The following is an 8,494-nucleotide window of genomic DNA, read 5'->3' as shown; positions in this document are numbered from 1 at the left end:
GAGTAAGTATTGCGTCTGATACCAGACTAGATCACTAGGACGGTGGCCCGTGAATTACATACGAGGCCACGCGCGAGGAATAACTTTGGGAATAGGGGGTGTAAAGGACAGTCGGGTTTCGATCCTATGGAACTGTGGGTTATGGGCCCACCATGTGGTTTTTTTTATAGGAGTAGTGACATCTTGCACGGTCATGATAGCAAGGCATGTCAGAGAGTACCATGTCAGTTATGTCGGCAACAACGTTGGTACCAAGGGCGAGGGACGAAGAGAACCATTTTCCTGCTCGTTGCACGAGGCGGACCAATAGGCAAAGTTCTCGTCCATCGGTGGTTACCGAAATGTCACCAACAAAAGTAACAGGGTCTCACTGACAGAGTTGTACACCGAGGTGTTTACATAAACAGTGAATTATTACTGCTCAGATCATATAGATCGCAAGAAAGATTAACAAAACAAATGGAAAGGAGAAGGTGATTATCAGATTAAACAGAACAATGGAAAGGAAAATGTGTTAAAACACATCTTTCAGGGGTATATCCTTCCCAAGGACAAGCAGAGCAAGATATCCATGACAGGATATAAAGTAGAAAACCATTTAGGTAAGGGGGAAGGAATCTCATGATATTACTCATACAACGGTGTTAGGATAATTGATAATTAAAATATAGCATCGTGCTTCAAACGTGCCTATTGAAAATCGGAGTACCATTGACATGCTTCGAGATAGCAGTGACATGGTCTTCAGGTGAAGATCAGACTTTGGAAACACGAAGGATCCATCAAGAATAACTTGTAGAATAAGTCTTACAATTTCCTCATGGATGAATGGATAACCTTGCTGAAAAGGAATCTATAATGATAGGTCCTCCAGCCGGGGGGGGGGGTGCTAGGCATGACATCATGTTACCGGGTCATCAAAGGATCAACGTCATAACTCTTGGAAAGTTGTCCCAACCATCATATCTGACCGAGATTCAGATCCGATTGGTGTCAGGATACCTGAGACTCAGGATGTCCGAGAAGAAAAGGCGCAACACAAATCGTTGAAATGGCATTGCAAGCTTCTCGGGAAATGAACTATGGGAGCGGGTTTCTGAAGCAATAGTTCACCATTAAACCAGGGAGAGGACAAGGAGGTGTCTGGTGAACTCAACGGCAATTCACCGAGATTCCCAAAAGATGGATTTCCACCATTAAGTGAACAAGGAGGTAACATTTGTCAGATCAACTGATATAAGGAAGTATGCTCGAGGAAAACATACACAATTAAACATTGGTTGAAGGGTGCGCCCGAAGTACGGGTTGGGTTGCACGACCAATGTTAGAATGGTGATTCAATTAGCGAAGGACTTAGAATGAACTATCGTCCATTCACTTCAAAGCAATAGGGTTGCTAGAAGTTTTGAATTCACACGTCATAGCTCCATTGTCGGTATTCCGGTTGAAAACAATACGGGGACCAAGGAATGAACGAAGATGGCAAGAAGTATTAAGATATCAAGAATTATTAAGAGGTGGTGAAATTCTCACCACATTCTTGACAAAAAGTGATGGTAATACTTCCGAGGTAAGGAAGATCAACTGCTGGGTAGCAGTGATCTCAAGGTTTACACAAAACGCGAACAAGTTGTGTTGAACGGAAGGCAATAAAGTGGTCGATGAGAACAGGAATCATCGAGGGGCAAGGATGGTATTACCCATCATGAATTCAATTGAATTCCTGGAAGAGCTCATAAGGTTGATGATGATCACGACACAATTGTCGAGAGATTTTATGCAGATGTAGTCAATCAGCGATGACATCAAGTCAAAGGAATGATGAAGCAAGAGGTTATTGGAACCACAGTTACGACACAAACTCGAACTCAAGCTTGTTGTTTAAGGTGAAAGGGTATGACGAGGAAAAAAATCGACGTAAGGTTAGTTCATCGTCGAAAATTGGTGCTCCGAGAATAAGGACCAGGTAGCACCGTTAGAATCGCCACGACAATGATATAGCCAAACAGGCTAGGAATGGCGTGATTGAGTACAAACTCGTACTTATAGAAGCTTACTGAAGAGTTGTTGAACCGTAGAGCGGACTCGGTTCAGTTATCGGTGTCTTTGAGTGTTCAATAACTCCGAGCCCATGAAAAATTGTAATCGGTGAGTATGTAGTACTTGATGAAGAACTCATAAGAAAATTATGCAGTCCCAAGATAATCTCGAGATACCAGGTGGTAATACTCGACGACAGATCAAACTAGAAGTTGAACTGGGGTATTGCTCTATAGAGGACAAGTGCTTAAACTTGCACAGGACATGATATTTGAAGGAGAACATGGTCAGAACCACGATTGCAAAAAGGCCAGATCTCAGATATAAGATGAACTTATACCAAGGGAATAATTGATTTTAAAAGAAACTACGATGAGAAGATGTACATCGTGTCCATGGGCATGAACGCAAAGTTCAAGGTCGACTCCCACTTCTCCAATGCACAACCTTTCATTCACTTCTCGCGCTCAATGAAGTTGTAGTTTTGAAATTTTATCTGGCAAAATACCAGAAGAGTACGACTCGTGAAAACTTTCGAGTTCACACCTATTAAGGAAGGCATAGGTTCAACCCATCGGGGCATCTTAGAATCATATACCAAATCTTCAGAAGTAATTAACTCAAGCTCAAAGGCAGAGCATGGTTGAGAAAGCAGAGGATATAATTTACCAAAGGCATTATGTATCAGAGGAAAGGCTCACAAGGTTATTAATTATGAAGGACATCGTCGGATAATAATCCAACAGTGGATATGGTGATCCACAATGGAGCTGATGTGAGTATCGATACCCAATCAGAGGAAGAAAGAATGCAAATGCATCGTTTTACAGAACATCTGAATAATTCAACGTTTAAATAACAAAGGAATTATGATTTCCAAATCAAGGGATCAGGAGCAAACGCTCCGATCAAGGACGGACAAGTTGGATAGACTTAGGGGTACCATCGATGGCAATCTGATTGGCCGAGGACCAGCTCACGTTTTAAATGACATCTGAGCCGGAAGGATGAATTCTATGATCTGAGTGAGGATTGTGAGCATTCGCAACCTATTGAATCAACGGACTCAAAATGATATTGACAAAGGTTGTCAATAAGATTACTATACTTATGGGATTAACCATAATGCAAGCAAGCAAGAATTTCAGGAGCAATAGGTTGCTCAGGATTTTTGGAAGACCGAATGGTATTTTGAATTCTTTGGCGAAACACCTGAACAACTGGGAATGAGCGGATACCCGATAAGTGCGAGAATTATCCGTAGGGGTGTATATGTGGATAATGAACTGCAAGGCAGTAGGCACAAAGTATTCTCGGAAAAATAGAGAGAATTTCCGAGGTATCTTGTAATAACAAGAACAATTGGGAACGGAGTTATGGACGACAAGTGTATGTAGCTTTCCATAGGGACTTATCGGTGGTATGGAATTGCAACGGCGAAGGACACAAAAGTCTCGGGGAAACATCGGAGAGTATCTTCAAAATATTCTGGTGCAGCCAGCGATCATCTGGACTGAAGAGGCTCTCCGGGAGAAAGTAATTACGAGAACCTAATGTTAGAGTTTTAGTAAATTCATTTAACCCGAATAGAAGAGATGTCAGAGTCCCAGAGTATAGGTCAAGGAATAAAAGATCCTAATACCTCCCGATGGCGACGTGGGCCCATGGGCCACACAACCATGTTAGTAAAAGTTTTTCAACGACTAGACTCGACTTCGGCCAAGGAGTTGGAAAGGGGGATTCCTACAGGCAGTCGGCTCTGATACCAACTTGTGACGTCCCCGATTTAATCGTACACTAATCATGCACGCAAATGTGTACGATCAAGATCAGGGACTCACGGGAAGATATCACAACACAACTCTAAAACATAAATAAGTCATACAAGCATCATAATACAAGCCAGGGGCCTCGAGGGCTCGAATACAAGTGCTCGATCATAGACGAGTCAGCGGAAGCAACAATATCTGAGTACAGACATAAGTTAAACAATTTTGCCTTAAGAAGGCTAGCACAAACTGGGATACAGATCGAAAGAGGCGCAGGCCTCCTGCCTGGGATCCTCCTGACTACTCCTGGTCGTCGTCAGCGGGCTGCACGTAGTAGTAGGCACCTCCGGTGTAGTAGGGGGGGTCGTCGTCGACGGTGGCGTCTGGCTCCTGGACTCCAGCATTTGGTTGCGACAACCAGAAAGAAAGGAAAGGGGAAAAAGGGGGGAGAAAGCAACCGTGAGTACTCATCCAAAGTACTCGCAAGCGAGGAACTACACTACATATGCATGGGTATATGTGTAAGGAGGCCATATCAGTGGACTGAACTGCAGAATGCCAGAATAAGAGGGGGATAACTAATCCCGTCGAAGACTACGCTTCTCGCAGCCACCGTCTTACAGCATGTAGAAGAGGGTAGATTGAAGTCCTCCAAGTAGCATCTCCAAGTAGCATCTCCAAGTAGCATCTCCAGTAGCATCGCATAGCATAAACCTACCCGGCGATCCTCCTCTCGTCGCCCCGTGGAAAAGCGATCACCGGGTTGTCTGTGGAACTTGGAAGGGTGTGTTTTATTAAGTATCCGGTTCTAGTTGTCATAAGGTCAAGGTACAACTCCAAGTTGTCCTGTTACCGAAGATCACGGCTATTCGAATAGATTAACTTCCCTGCAGGGGTGCACCACATTCCCCAACACGCTTGATCCCATTTGGCCAGACACACTTTCCTGGGTCATGCCCGGCCGCGGAAGATCAACACGTCGTAGCCCCACCTAGGCACAACAGAGAGGCCAGCACGCCGGTCTAAACCTAAGCGCACAGGGGTCTGGGCCCATCGCCCATAGCACACCTGCACGTTGCGAGGGCAGCCGAAAGCAGACCTAGCCTAGTGGCGTTCCAGTCCAATTCGGCGCGCGCCGCTCCGTCGCTGACGTCTGAAGTGCTTCGGCTGATACCACGACGCCGGGATACCCATAACTACTCCCGCGTAGATGGTTAGTGCGTATAAGCTCGTAGCCAACTCAGATCAAATACCAAGATCTCGTTAAGCGTGTTAAGTATCCGCGAACGCCGAACAGGGCCAGGCCCACCTGTCTCCTAGGTGGTCTCAACCTGCCCTGTCGCTCCGCCACAAAGTAACAGTCGGGGGCCGTCGGGAACCCAGGCCCACCTCTACCGGGATGGAGCCACCTGCCCCTTCAGCCCCCAACTCCGAACAGTATCACAGGTAATGTAACAGTGTAAAGTATATAGTATATGCCCGTGATCACCTCCCGAAGTGATCACAGCCCAGTAGTATAGCATGGCAGACGGACAAGAGTGTAGGGCCACTGATGGAACGCTAGCATCCTATACTAAGCATTTAGGATTGCGGGTAAGGTATCAATGACTGTAGCAGCAATGACAGGCTATGCATTAGAATAGGATTAACGGAAAGCAGTAACATGCTACACTACTGTAATGCAAGCAGTATAGAGGAGAATAGGCGATATCTAGTGATCAAGGGGGGGGGCTTGCCTGGTTGCTCTGGCAAGAGAGAGGGGTCGTCAACTCCGTAGTCGAACTGGTCAGCAGCAGCGTCGGTCTCGTAGTCTACCAGAGAGAAGAGGGGGAAGAAATAATGAATACAGAGCAAACAAAGCATCACAAAATATAACAAGGCAATACGCGGTGTTCGGTGTGCCCTAACGCGGTAGTAAGTGATACCGACGAAGGGGGGAAACATCCGGGAAAGTATTCCCGGAGTTTCGCGTTTTCGGGCAGAGGAACCGGAGGGGGAAAGTTGCGAGTTTGATATGTTAGGGGTGTGTGGTGGACGAACGGGCTACGTATTCGGAATCGTCTCGTCGTTCTGAGCAACTTTCATGTTGAAAATAATTTAATCCGAGTTACGGATTAAAAGATATGATTTTCTAAAGATTTTACTAATTTCTGTAATTTAATTAATTATTTAAAACCAACATTATCCAGAATAGTAAATGATGACGTCAGCCTGAATTCATGCTGACGTCAGCAGTCAACTATGCAGTTGACTGGGTCAACTAAGTGTGGGGCCCACATGTCATTGGTTGTTTAACTAGCAGGCTAATTAAACAGGGTCAATTAGTTTAATTAGTGGTTAGGTTAATCTAATCTGGTTTAATTAGTTTAATTATTAATTAATTAATTAATTAATTAATTATCATTTTAATTATTATTTATTAATTCATTTTCATTTCTTTTTTTTTGTTCAAGGGGGGTGGGCCCCGTTTGTCTGTGGCACAGAGGCCTAGCGGGCGGGGCGCTAGCGGGTGGAGTCGGCGCGGGCGTCGGGCGCTAGCGCCCAGCCCGATTGGGCGCTGCGGACCCTGGTCGCCGGCCACGGCAGGGGCACCGGAGCAGGGGGAGGCCGATATCCGGGGGCGGGGCAGAGGGGCGAGAGCAAGAGGCGCAGCCTGGCGCCGGTGCGGGGTTGCACGAGAGGGCCGTCAGCGGCCAGTGGGTGGCCGGGGTGCTGGGAGGCGGGGATGGCGGTGACCCTGGCCGGTGCGGCCAGGTGCCGGCGACGCGGACAGGCGGCTAAGGCGGCCGGTTGCGAGGCGAGGCCACGGTGAGAAGGGCGGAGGCTCCTCGGCGTGAGACAGGGCGAGCGGGGGCAGTGGGTGCGCGTGCGACAGCGATTGACCGGAGCAAGGGAAGATGGGGTCGGATGGGGAGGTCCTCACCGGCCCTGTAGTTGTGCAAAGTATGCTCGGGGGAGGGGCCGGAGATGCGTTTCCGGCGACGGTGTGGCGGATGGCGGCGTCGGGGGCCTTCTCGGTCCAGGAACGGGGAGGAGGGCGAGGATGACGGCGAGCGACGGGCGGGGCGGCGCCGGTGATGAGGAGGCACGGCGCTTGGCGATCCGGCGACGGGCGCGGGGAAGACGACGGCCAGCAGCGCCAGGCGATGAGGCGTGGTCTTCAGGACGCAGCGGGAGGCGCTCGGCGAGCGGCGCTCGGCAAGCGGCGAGGTGGTGGTGGAGTCGGGGCATCGCGCACCGATCCAGATCCAGCGGGGGGAGGGGGAAGCGAGAGGGGGAGTGGGGGTGCTGGGTCACTAGGGTTCGGTCGCCCGAGGGGCTATAGGCGCCGGCTGGGCCGGCCTGGTTGGCCCAGAGGCCAGCTGGGCTGTGGCCCAGTGGGGGGGGTTCTTTCCTTATTATTTTTATTATTATTATTTTCCTGTTTGCAACATGTTTAGCACCCAAATGATTTTTATAAAATATGGGAGCTGGCTCATAAGTTGTAGTGCATTAGATCCTTGCATCAAAATTTAGTTTGGGTGAAATACTAATTCATATTAAATTTAGATTAATTAAAAGGTTATCAAATGTTGTTGTTTGCCACTGTTTGAGGTTGTTAGGGTCACTCAACTGATCCATTTAATGTTAGTTGCAATTTTATAATTGCCTCTGAATTATTTCTTACTTAATGAACATTTTAGTTTTCAAATTTGAAATTTTTTATTGTTTGCTTGATTTTGAACTTCAATTTGAATCGGTTTTTTGAATCACCTCAAGATGAACAACAGTAATCGTGGTGACGTGGCATCCTTAGCGGAGGGTTACTGTAGTGTAACTATCCGGGCGTCACAGTAGCATACAAGTTAGAATTACCTGAGGGATTGTCAGGAGTTCACGATGTGTTCCATGTTTCACAGTTGAAGAAGTGTCACGCAGAGATGGCTGATATACCACTGAGAGATACGGTGCCATTGGAAATGATTCAGTTGAAAGAAGATCTGACCTATGAAGAGAAACCTGTTAAGATTTTGGATTATGCCAGCAGAGTTACCCGCAACAAGGTTATCAAGTTTTGCAAAGTTCAGTGGAGCCACCACACCGAGGAGGAAGCCACCTGGGAGCGAGAGGAAGATCTGCTCAAGGACCACCCTCACCTATTTGCTAGCCAACCCGAATCTCGAGGGCGAGATTCATCTTAAGGGGGGAAGGTGTGTAACATCCCAAATTTTCAATTTGGAATGTTATACATAGATCATCATTGCATATCATATTTTTGTTGCATTTTTGGCTCGATCCTAGAAATTCTACGCAACTCAAGGACCCACGGAGAGAGTTGGGGATTTCGTTATTTTCTTATTTGAGTATTTCTCAAATTTTGAAAATAGGATCATTGATTTTATTTATTTTATCTTCAATTATTTCTACTACCAAAAATTCAGAGAGGGAATAAAATGACTTTCCCAAAATAAAGAAATAATGAAGATTTAATTAAAAAAATCAACTAAGATTTATTTTGGAGTTTTTCGCTTTTATTTGAATTTAGGAAAAATGCGCGTTTTTCGAAATTGCATTTAGGCCCCAAATAAATGTTCATCTAGTCCGGCTTGATTTTAGAAGCTGGGGAAAATTTATTTCGGGATTTTTGGAGTCCGTTTAGTGTTTTCTTTTTATTTTTCTTCTGCGCGGAATTATTTAAAAAAACG

This window comes from Triticum dicoccoides, chromosome 5B (genome assembly GCF_002162155.2).
Source record: "Triticum dicoccoides isolate Atlit2015 ecotype Zavitan chromosome 5B, WEW_v2.0, whole genome shotgun sequence".
Lineage (NCBI taxonomy): Eukaryota > Viridiplantae > Streptophyta > Magnoliopsida > Poales > Poaceae > Triticum > Triticum dicoccoides.
The sequence above is the reverse complement of the archived record's forward strand: the minus strand, read 5'-3'. Positions refer to the sequence as shown.